The 10,455-nt window shown below is 51.1% G+C and overlaps 1 long non-coding RNA gene across 2 annotated transcripts; it reads left to right on the top strand.

The window, feature by feature from the left end:
- Positions 1 to 1,656: 1,656 nt before the first annotated feature.
- On the top strand, positions 1,657 to 10,127 carry LOC121013726 (uncharacterized). Of its 2 annotated transcripts, XR_005782884.1 has the most exons (5): positions 1,657 to 3,498; positions 4,682 to 4,815; positions 5,077 to 5,315; positions 6,740 to 6,941; positions 8,976 to 10,127. It is a non-coding gene; the product is annotated as an uncharacterized LOC121013726 (long non-coding RNA). The 2 variants fall into 2 exon arrangements; XR_005782885.1 differs by lacking the exon at positions 8,976 to 10,127 and having other exon boundaries at positions 6,740 to 8,514.
- The last annotated feature ends 328 nt before the right edge of the window (positions 10,128 to 10,455 follow it).

The raw sequence follows: 10,455 nt of genomic DNA, 5'->3' as shown, positions 1-10,455 counted from the left end.
AGGAAAATCTGACGTGGCCTGTTAACTAAGCCCGAGGTTTCTCCAGGGCTGACCATGCCGATTCCTTAGGACTCCAAAGACTTTCCGTCTTTTCTTTTCTGAGGCAGGTCTCCCATCCCATCCTCTCAGAGCCCCTATTATTTTGAGAGGAACATTCTAGGGGCGCCCGGGTGGCTCAGTCGGTTAAGCGTCCGACTTCGGCTCAGGTCATGATCTCACGGTTCATAGGTTCGAGCCCCACATCAGGCTCTGTGCCGACAGCTCGGAGCCTGGAGCCCGCTTCGGATTCTGTGTCTCCCTCTCTCTCTGCCCCCCGCCCTTCTCAAAAATAAAGATTAAAAACTTTTTTTAAAAAAGAGGTACCTTCTAACAGAACATCAAAGAGAAAAATCACTGTCTTAAACTGATCATGATAGCAGTTGGCAAAGAAATAAGAAACATTTGGAGACTACTTTTTTCCCGTTTTAATTCTCCTTTAGACACTTTGAAAAACTCAGAGAGGCACTTATTAGTGGATATTAGCAATGTTTGTGTAGGTGTGCACTGGGAAATGCTTTTAATAGATTGTGTATTCCTGGTTTTAAATAAGCCACGTTAAACATCATCTAGTACAGCATCATTATTGGCATTTAGCATCATAAAACTAGTAACCGTACAGAAAGTCAAGATGTTTTCCCAGTTCCCAGAACATAATTTTCCATCATGGGAATTATTCTGACATTTGCACAAATGGGAACATACCCCCCCCCCCCTTGTTTCTGGACATGAATCTGGACCTTTCTGACCCTTACACAAGTGATTATTAACCTTTCCAGACTCCCACTTTTTTTTTTTTTTCAGATCCATAAGGACATTACATGGAACACCACCCTGTAACTGAGCACAGTGTGAAGACAGATGACTAATTTCCCAAATTATTTCTGGATTTTCCCTTTTATTACTTATAGCCTTAAACGGCATCCACAGAAAGCAGTGGCTGTGAAGTCCCCTTCACCCCCCCCCCCGCCCCCCTCCCCCCATAAGAGGTAGAAAGTGAAAGGCTGAGGGACGCCTGGGTGGCGCAGTCGGTTGAGCGTCCGACTTCGGCCGGGTCACGATCTCGCGGTCCGGGAGTTCGAGCCCCGCGTGGGGCTCTGGGCGGATGGCTCGGAGCCTGGAGCCTGTTTCCGATTCTGTGTCTCCCTCTCTCTCTGCCCCTCCCCCGTTCATGCTCTGTCTCTCTCTGTCCCAAACATAAATAAAAAACGTTGAAAAAAAAATTAAAAAAAAAAAAAGAAAGTGAAAGGCTGAAATGGAACACTTAAAAATGATCCCACTGGGCCCTGCCTGTTATTCACCAGCAAGGAATGTGGTCGTGTTTATAAGGCCGAGGTTCGTCTGAAGGAATTTTCATAAACCACCAATTGCATTACATCAAGGCCTCATCTTAAATCCCATGGTGATTTTCCTAAACACAACTAGCCTGCTGGCTTCAGACATATTATCTCTTCTTGTTGTTGCAGAAAATTCTCTGGATGTTTATATTCCTGCCGGACCACCCTAAAACGGCTCGTTGGCTAATGGGGACTAGTAAGGGGTGGGGAGGGGGGAGGTGACATAAACGACAAAGAAGAAGACCGGGCGGGGGGGACCGTGCCCGCCCTCAGACCTCTGACATGAGGCACTGACGGCCTGTGTCTGCGTATTTTTTTGTGGCTGGTACGTGGCGGGTGGACCAGACATGGGCCTGGCGACGACGGGGAACGGAGAGGAGCAGGTGAGGGAGCCGGAGAGTCCTATTTCCATCTCCCAGACTCCACGTGACCACAACGTCGTCCTGGATTCTCTGAACGTGAGTAAGGAGCAGCAGTCAACCAGACGCAGGGGAAGGAGCTGTCAAAACTAAGTTGGGGCTCTTGAACGTCGTAGCCGAACTCAGGAGGTCACGTTACGAGCTCTCAGCTCAACTCAAGCCCATCTCCCTTTGGTCATGGCTGGAAAGCCCCGTGGAAAACAACACAGAAAGGGAATGAGGTGTCGACCGTCCTTACGGGGACAGTTTCTGCAGGACCTCGTCTTCCTGGGAGGGCTCTTCTCATCCTGCACCTGCTCCCGTGTGACGCCCACCAGCAGCGTTCTCCCTCACCCTCCGTCCCCCGCCCGGTCTCCCTTCTGAGCTCTAGGTGCAAACAGCCAGCTGCCCCCAGGGCATCTCCGTGGGGGGCTCCACGGCACCCTGCATGCCCACGCCCCAAGTAACTTTTCACCTCCCTCTGCCTGCTAACCTCCAGCTTGCTCCCCTCCCCGAGTATATTCCAGGAGGACTGGGACCATCATCCGCCCTCCCCTGAGCCCAGTAGCGCCCCCTGCTCTGTGAAATGAGCCCCCCCCCCACCATGACCCCAAGCATCCCCACCAGGCTGAGCCAGGGGTCGGAGCTGCCAGTGAGGAGGGAGCAAGCAGTCAGTACCTGAGCAATGGCTCGCTCGGGAGAAACGCTTAACACTCAGCCAACAGAGCACGCTCTTTCTTAACACAGTGGAGAGAAAACAGAAGGAAGGATGTGGGGGGGGGGGGGAGGCGCGCAGCTCCACGGGGGAAGCTGAGTCAGGGTCAAGGATGACGCTGGCCCTGACGGTGCTAATTAAACCGTAAGCGTGTCATGGTCTCCAGGACGCCGTGGGAAAAGGAGGATATGAAACAAGGAGTCCAAGCCGAGGATTGTTGGGAAATAGGTGGGCCGGCGAGTTCCTCCTGAGTTTAGAGGAAGGGGGCCCCGTGCGGGCAGGGGGAGCCGGGGAAGGCCCCTCTTGAGCCTGGAGCTCCAGTGGGTTCTGCCCAGCTCGCGGGGTGAGTGGGGCCGCAGGGCGAGAGCGCCTCTCATCCGGGAAGGGCCCGCAGCCCTACGTGGCCTCACGCCGGGCTCACGCTCTGCTGCGCTCCCCTGGGTGGTCAAGAACACATCCAGGTTCTGCATTCCGGGCGGGAACCCGACCGAAGTCAAGTGCCCTGTTTTCTCAGCCCGTCGCATCAGCAGGTGCCTGAAGTCAGCGCATCCCCGATTCCCTAGTGGCCTAGTTCAGGCGGGCGGGCCAGGCTTCCCCGCCCTGACGTTGGTCTTCCTCCCCTTGTAACCCAGGAGCGCTGGCTCTTGGGGCGGTGCTCGCGGCCAGCATGAACGTGCTAAGTCTGTCGAACCGTCACCTGTACGTTCTGGCGACGGCCGATGACGATCCGAATCCATCGTTACTCTGATCGTTGCCAGAAGTCGACGTTCTGGTAATTCATTCCTTCGGTCCAAAGGGAGAGACATTTTCCAAAGTAACCGGCTTGTATTCCTTAAACATAGTGATCTCGTGACAACCTGCGGGGCTGTTCCGGATTAAAGGGGCCTGAAGAGAACCAGCAACTGGATGCGGCGTGTGATCCGGGACCAGGATTCCTTTGTCCTTTCCTCTGAAGGACATTGCTGGGACAACTGGTGACATTTGAAGAAGGCCTGGATATTCTGTGAAATTAGTACGTCCGTGTCAAGTTTCTGGTTTTGTCATTGCGTGTGTGTGTACTTGTGTAAAAGAATGCCTCCAGGCAGGACACACGGGAACATTTCAGAATAGAGGGGACGGTAGCTACACCTCTGTCTCAAATGGCCCAGGAGAAATGCTCTGCGTCTACAGCGCATAGTAAGGCAGGTGTGGTGAAATGCTAACATCCAGGGAATCTGGGTGGAGGGCATTTGGGGGGGGGGCCTTTGTACTTCTCTTACAAATTTCTGCACATGTGAAATGACGTCAAGATGAAAAAGTTTTAAAAATGTGCTGGGAACACGAAATGGCCTGATTATGTGGGCATGGCTGTATTAAAAAAAAAATTTAATGTTTATTTTATTATTGAGCCAGAGAGACAGAGCGAGAGCAGGGGAGGAGCAGAGAGAGACAGGGAGACACAGAAACCCAAGCAGGTTCCAGGCTCTGCGCTGTCAGCCCAGAGCCCGACGAGGGGCTCGAACTCGTGAACCTTGAGATCATGGCCTGAGCCGAAGTCAGATGCTTAACTGACCGAGCCACCCGGGCGCCACATCGGCATGGCTGTATTTGACAAGCACCCCATGGGGAAGGTGGCCTGGGGATCTTGTCTCTGGGGACATTCTAAGGCTGCAGGACAGTCAGCTCCATCCCACTGTGAGAGAAACAGACCCGCAGGGATATGTGGCAAGAGGCAGACTTCTCTGCTGTGCTGTTCGCAAAGGCGAAGCCTTTGTGCCATATCAACAAAGGCTAGTTTTCAAGGAAACTTACTACCGGCTCATTGCTTTCGCCTCCAAATTCCAATTTCTGGGCATGACAGTGGGGCTGTCACATAACTCCATTCTGTATCAAGTGTCCCGAAATAGATTATTCCAGAGCCCGCAGCTTGCCTAATGACTGAAGGTCTTACATGGCAACAACAATAAAGGTCTTCAGCCACTGAGCCCTCATGAGCAACAAGCACACCAAGCAATCAGTCTTTCCCACCACGTGAGTAAGCTCCTGTCCCCCCTAGAACCGCCGGAACGCGGGCTGGGAGCCCACAGGCCCACACTGCAGATAATGACTTCAGCCTGCAGAGGGAAGAGAGAAGGGGCCCCCAAAATAGAGCTTTAAAACCCTCCCTTGTCTTTTGTGACAGTACAATTTACTGTTTCGTTTTGGTCTCTTATCAGGAAGCCTTCTGAATCAGTGCTCTATTTTGAGCACAAAGTCAAGATTTTTGTGGCCGCAGCCAAAGATGTTCACGTGGAGAGCTGCTGAGCTGGCTCGTTGATTCAGGCCCCGATGATTCCTCAGGTCTTTCTGGGTAAGTGGGAAGGGGTTCATCCATAAAAGCTTTTTCTTGGCCTTTCTATGCCTCTCCTACCCCGTCCACTTAGCATTCCACTAGAGAGGACACCAAATTGAATTCACGCCAAGAAAATGGACACGCTCCACATACGTTGAGAGCTTTCCTGTATTAATAGCTTGCCCAGAGTCGACTGTCTCCCTGGGGGATTTAAGTTTCTTCCCTTGTGAGTGTCTATTTTTTCCTCTTTGTTCTTCCTCTCCCCTGGCCTTCTTACAGAAATAACAGGGTCATTGACATGTAACGCGGTTATAAAACCTGTGACGAGGCGCCCGTCTAGTGACAGCAGGGCCGAGCCAGCCGATACCTCCGCGACCGAGTCCCCGTAACGTGAGTGCCTCGCGCCATCCCGTGTAACCCCCAGGACAAATCTGCAAGATAAGCTGTGCCATCCTGAGTTTTCACATGAGAAAATAGAAGCTCAGAGAAGATGAATATCCTTTGCCCAAAGATCCATGGTGAGTACAAGAGGTGAGCTTTAAACTCAGTCGTCTGTCTAGAGGGCTCTAGTATTCTGCTCTGTGTACTTTGACGGTAAGTAGAGAGACACCCAGACCTCCTTCTTCTTGGCCCCAAGTTCTTTTACCAGACTGGGTTTGGTGCCCGATTGTATAAGAACGTATTGCCGTTAGCACCGCTTTCCCCTTGTGGCTGCTACCTCAGCAACCCCGTCGAGCAGGAAAGCGAACATGTTCAAGATTTCACTCAGCTTGGCCGTTCGATCTCTCCGCCATGTGTGGGCTGAACCTCTTCGGGACCAACGCTGGGCAGGGTCGCCATGTCCCCGCTGAGACGGCCAGGTGGCTACAGTACTCGGTAGCCCTGCGTCCTGCCCTCTCCTACAGTTTCTAATCTCATTTGGCTCCTTGTGAATTACGTGACATCTGAGCCTGTGGGAGCAGGTGTCCCCGCCCCCTCAGGGGACCTGAAAGGCAGCCCTGGGGCATGAGCCCTTCGTGGGGGGACTGTTAGACTATTTCCGACAAGCACCTAACAAGACATCTCCTGCAGCCGAGTCAGCCCTCCCTACTCCTGGGCAGTCACCGAAGCCATGTGCCCTGGTGGGTTCTTACAGAAGCATCCACACCAGTCCATCTGAGGACCCTATGGGCCTGACCCCCACATAGGATTGATGCAAAGTGGCAGGGAGTTGAAGACCCCAGGCATAACCTTGAACTCATGAACCCACAGAAGTTGGTAAATTAAGGTCCTGGACCCTTTTACCCTCTGGTGGGACAAGGCTAAGGTGTGTTGTCCACTTTCCACCCATCTCAAGACCAACGGGGTTGATCCAGCACTGTCCATGGCAATGACTTCAGTAAAACACCCCACGTTGGCTTGCTTCTCTTCTGTCTTACTTGCGCTCCTTATCAGGGCTTGCTGGGAACAGCGCCTAGTACATTCCTTGGACTCAGACCCTAGTCTCAGGGTGGACTTGGGAGGAACTGACCTTGGACACCCCCAAGCCCCCTTCCCTGCATCCCAAGTGCAGCCAGCATACTGCTGGGCTCTCTCAGGGAATGCAGTTGACAGAGTTGAGGGCAGTCGTCCCTGGGCCCCTGCTTAGACTTTCCCATGCCAGAAACCTATTGTTCCAGCCAGACAGCATCCATCAGGAGCTCCTGGAGGACACAGGAGGTAGGGATCAGGGTGGGACACCAGAAATGCTAGTGAATTTCTATTGCAATGTGTCCACACTGAAAGAGGTTCCAACAGAAGATCTCCTGTTCCAACTCTAAGCCAGATGAGGCTCTTCAACAAAGAGGGTCCTCTATCCACCCAGAGGGCATCTGGATTATTGCAGATTGACAATGTTTCAGATAAGAAAGAACAGTAAGATGTTTCTTTTTCCTCCTTGAACTCCCTTCCTTCTCTATCCCAGGTCGTATGTTCCATTAAGTCATCTGGATGATTTCTGGGGAGGCATGGGACTCCAACGTCATGCACCCCACTACTGCTGGCCGACACTTGGGGACCGCCGGGTCCTGACCTCAGCACACTGGATGGTGGAGTGGGTGACTGTGTGCGTCCGTTTCCTCCAGTGAACACGGCATCCGGGAGCGAGAGCGTTCACTTTGTCAAAGGTTCAGAAATAACAGAAGTAAAACCAGTGAATCACCGTGGTAGCAATCAGTAAAAGTTTATCATGCACACACCAAAAAGGAAGTTTGCAAACCGGGAGCACTCAAACCGGAAGGTAGCGTGAGGCTCGGGGGTGGATTCTTATAAAGCAGCTCATATGGTGAGAAGGCAGTGGCTGTGTGTTCTTCCAGGGTTTGGTCCTAACGCTAGAATTTTCTTAAGTCATAGGGAATTGGTGAGTGGTTACCTCATACCAACCTTGGGAAACAGTTCAAGTTTTGCTTGTGACTTCCAGAGGCGCAAGCAAAGGACTGACCCAGGTCCAGTCAGTCTTGCAAAATAATCTAAATTAAGCTTTGTTTGTATGACCAAAGTGGTTTCATCTGCTCAGGGCATTTTCATGGCTGTGTTTTTTATTCAACGGCCTCCTCCCTCATGGATCAGAGGTGGGCACGTGACGCCCTGAGACCCAGGGCGGCCTCTCCCAGAACCCCTGGGAAACAGCTCTTCAGGCTCCTCCATGGATCCCCAGGGCCTGGGCCACCATATTGGTATGCTTGGCCAAGGACCTGGGAATGGATCTCCAGGGGAGGCAGAACCACAGGGAGTCCTTGTGCTGTGAGCAGTGGAACCTGCCTGTCCTCCTCCTCCTTTGCGGCTATGGAGCCATTCCTTTCCTGTCCTTGCTTACTCCAGTTTTGACCAAGGTTTCCGTCACATGTGGCAAAGAATCCTAAGCGATGCACGTGGAAGGGAGAAGTCTTCTTAACCTGTGTTTGTACCAGGACCAGAGATCCTTCTCCACAGTCCCCGTGGCCCAGTGTTGTCTATGAGGCCAAAGCGTGTCGCCGCTGGGTGCCCCTCAGCATGTGTGTAGAATATTGGAAGTCCTCCTGGGCTGTGGGAGCGCATTGGCTCCTCAGAAGGGGATGACAGAACGTACCGGAATTTGTCCTTGAGATGCCCAAGGGTCTGAGTCGGACATGCTGAGGTTTTATCCCCAAAGTTAAGATTTCATTTGCAAATAAGTTTATACAAAAGCACTAGGGGACGGTACACTTTAAATCCAAGCACAAAATATATCCAGTTTAGTAAACTGGGACCCATATTTTGAAAAGAAGGAGAAAATATTCCACTGGAAACAAAGGAATTCAAATATACAAAGTGATGTTTACCCACCAGTTGATTTTTGAAAGGTTAGAGACGTGGCCTTTTTTACATGGAAATATACTCTTACCACGTCATTTAAAAAATTCCTTAGCCTCTCTTCAGCCTTTTATTATGAAATATTCAACCTACAGAAAAGTTGCAAAAATAATCGGATGAATGTCTACGTATCCTTCACCTAGATTAACCAATTGCTAATGTTTTTCCGTGCTTGTTCCAGATCCATCGGTACGTGACACACACATGCCTATGTCCACAGGCAAAAATTACACACACACACACACGCACATTCACACACACGCTCTCACACATACGCTCACATAAGTACTTTTTCTGATGGACAACTGAGAGTTAATTGCAGACATCATGACACCTCACCACCGAATACTTTAGCATCTGTCTCCTAAATAAAAAAATCAATTAATTGCCACACTCAGGAAAGTTAACCCTGAAATAATGCCATTACCTAAAAAGATGGTCCGTAGTCACATTTTTCTATTTGTGCTGATAATGTCCTTCGGGGCTGGGGTTTGCTGCTGTTGCTTTTTGTTCTTGTATTTTTCTAAATCTGGGATCCAACCAAATATCATGCATTCCTTTACTAATATTTTACTTTTGAACGTTATTCTACCGCTTTTTTTCTTGTTCTTAATAAAGGAACTTGGGTTATAGTAAAACCAGTATTTATTCCATCGATTACTTACTTTCTATCAATTTCCATTCATCTCATTAGTTCTTTATCGAGAAAAGTGCCTGGAAACAACACCCACACAGGTTCAAGAATTTGTATAATTTTTTTAACGTAAAAGAACCTGTTGATTTTACACTTAGGAACACCATTCATCCGATTGTGTTACGCATTATTGCAGGCAGATCATCAGAGCCACAGAAAGAGGTTCGGTGGCAGAGGGCATAAGGCTACTGATGACCTAAGACAGAGGCAACACCGAAGAGGAAGAGGAGGAGGAAGAAGATTGTAGGGCTTGTGAGTCATGCCAACTGAACACAAGTTGTATCCAAAGGTGGACACGTTTGTGGTATTACGCGTTTGCAGAAGGACAAAAGCATATCCATATAATATCTCGGTGTGAGCCACCTCCTCCACGGTCATCACTTTGACCGCATTCCCCCCAGACCGCCATATCCTGAAACCACGATGCGGGGGGGCACCTCCCTGCCTGCCCTGTCAGGCTGCCTAGCTTGAGCACGATGCTGTCCATGGAACATCCTGCAATGACAAGGGCGTCCTAGCCACACACATCCGGTACCTGTGGGCGCGAATGAGCGGGCAAAGTATGCTCCTCGTGAAGAAACAAGAATGGCTCCTGGAACGCTTTGGGGCTGAGTGCTTCGTAGGAGGTGACTCATGAAAGCGTGCTTACTGGGCCCATTTTCAGTCGACAAAACCGAGGCCCAGAGCATCACGGTTGTGGCTGAACTCGAACTCAGCGGTGCGGTCTCGTTCCAGAGGGTGTGACCTGCCTTTAGAAGGAGAGTCCTGCTTGTCACTCATTCAGGCTGGGGTCCGTCCTTGCGAGCCCTTCATGGAGCGTGATGGAGGTGGCTGGTCAGGGGGACCGCTGTCCGCAGCCCCACAGCTCCAGGAAAAGTGGCTAATGAGCCACACGGCTGACACACAGAGAAGGAGACATTTTTATTTAAAGATACTTTCAGGGTCTTTCAAAGGCCTCTCACTGTTTGCTTCCAAGCTGGAGACTCTGAAGGGTGAGTCATTCTAGCTGTTCTGGGGTTTTCACTTCAAGGTCAGAGGCTGCAGGAGTCTCTCGTTTAGATATGCATCATGAGTTTTAAGTGCCCAGGCTGGGGAATTCATTTCGGTCGCCAATGTCACCCCAGAATATTGTGCTTCCAATGACTGCCACCCAGGCGTCCCTCCTGCGCTCAGCGGAGCCATGTGGGCGGCCGGGGCTCCACCTGCCAAGGGGGAATGAGAAAGAGAGCAAGAAGCTGACTCCTTACAAATGAGCGAAGCAGGTGGGGGGCAGGGGGCAGAAAGAAGAGAGGAACGAACCAAGAAACAGACTCTTCACTGCAGAGAACAAACTGAGGTGGGGGGGGAGGGGAAACGCATGATGGGGATTAAGGAGAGCGTGTGAGATGAGCACGGGGCCACATAGGAAAGTGTTCCATCAGGGGCGCCTGGGTGGCTCAGTCCGTTGAGTGTCTGACCTCGGCTCAGCTCATGATCTCGAGGTCCGTGAGTTCGAGCCCCGCATGGACCTCTGTGCTGACAGCTCAGAGCCTGGAGCCCGCTTCCGATTCTGTGTCTCTCTCTCTCTCCGCCCCTCCCCTGTTGACGCTCTGTCTCTTAATAACAAATAAGTGTTA

The sequence above is a fragment of the Herpailurus yagouaroundi genome, unplaced genomic scaffold, assembly GCF_014898765.1.
Source record: "Herpailurus yagouaroundi ecotype Mexico unplaced genomic scaffold, PumYag 199, whole genome shotgun sequence".
NCBI classification, from domain to species: Eukaryota; Metazoa; Chordata; class Mammalia; order Carnivora; family Felidae; genus Herpailurus; species Herpailurus yagouaroundi.
Note: the sequence above shows the minus strand (reverse complement) of the source record. Positions and strands in the feature narration are given on the sequence as shown.